This window comes from Orycteropus afer, unplaced genomic scaffold (genome assembly GCF_000298275.1).
Source record: "Orycteropus afer afer isolate SDZICR_OR568_19922 unplaced genomic scaffold, OryAfe1.0 scaffold00117, whole genome shotgun sequence".
Taxonomy (NCBI): Eukaryota; Metazoa; Chordata; class Mammalia; order Tubulidentata; family Orycteropodidae; genus Orycteropus; species Orycteropus afer.
In genome coordinates, this window is record NW_006921704.1 from 2193401 (window position 1) to 2194605 (window position 1205).

The following is a 1205-nucleotide window of genomic DNA, read 5'->3' on the forward strand; positions in this document are numbered from 1 at the left end:
AAAAAAAAAAAAAAAGAATATCCATGTGTATGAGAGAGACAATGGGGCAAAGTTTTAATAACTTCTTAGCAACAGCCAACCAACCTGATGGAGTGAGTTGTTGGACCTGTGGGCTCAGGGCCATACTCAAGGGGGACATCAAACCCAATTGACATAATGTACTACATGAAAACATTGTTCCACATGCTACTTTTGGTGAATATTGACTGGGGTCTTAAAAGTTTATGAGGAGCCATGTAAGGTGCAACAAATTGTGTGTCATCATCTAGAGCAAAGAAAAATGAAGAACATCAAAGATACATGGAAACTGTTAGTCGAAGGGATTAGTGGACCATGCAAACCTCAGCCTACATAAACCTGAGACCAGAAGAATTAAATGGTGCCCAACTAGCACTGTCAGCCACTCACAAAGGGATCAAAGTAGGAGATCCTAGATAGAATGACAGAAAAATGTTGAACATAACTCAAAATCATAATAAAGACCAGGCTTACTGGTCTAATAGAGACTGGTGAAATCCCTGAGACTATGGCCCCTATTCATCTTTCAGGCCTAGAATTGAACTCATGCACATGGCTTCCAGCCAAACAATAGACAGGCATATAAGGTGAACTTTTACACCAGGTAGGTATATTCCTTAAAACAGTCAACTGAGGGAGATCAGATGGGCAAGTATTTGCACAGGGAGATAGCTCAGAGGGCAGGAATATATAGAAAAAAGGACACAAAGAAAAGGTAACTTCAGGGAGGAAGTGAGAACAGAACTTGTTCTGGTTACCTAGTGCCCCTCTGGCAAGAATATACCACAAATGGAATGACTTTTACAAACAGGAGTTTATTCTTACAATTTGAAGGCTTTAAGTCCGAGTTCAAAGTGCCAGGCTTTAGGGGCTGGTAAAAGCCCCTCAGACTTGGACTTCAGCTCTGCCTCCTGCTCCCAGACCACTGAAGCTAGAGGTTTTTCTTCACTCAGCTGTGCTGGCTGCTGAAGGTGACAAACCCAAGGTTGACAAGTAAGAAGGCACAGTCCCCATACTATCAAACCACACAGCAGGCCATTAATTCAAGTCCATTAAAAGTCACAAGATGGGCAGAGCACAGCATGCTGCTGAACAACGACTCGGACTAGGAGCTCTGGTAGCATAGTGTCTAAGGCACTTGACTGCTAACCAGAAGGCTGGTGGTTCAAACCCACCAGCCACTCCTT

At 43.2% G+C, this 1205-nt stretch overlaps 1 protein-coding gene across 1 annotated transcript in view; it reads left to right on the forward strand.

The window, feature by feature from the left end:
* UGGT2 (UDP-glucose glycoprotein glucosyltransferase 2) overlaps positions 1 to 1205 on the forward strand; it is a 601530-nt gene that overhangs the window by 530913 nt on the left and 69412 nt on the right. The gene's annotated exons all lie outside the window — the stretch shown is intronic.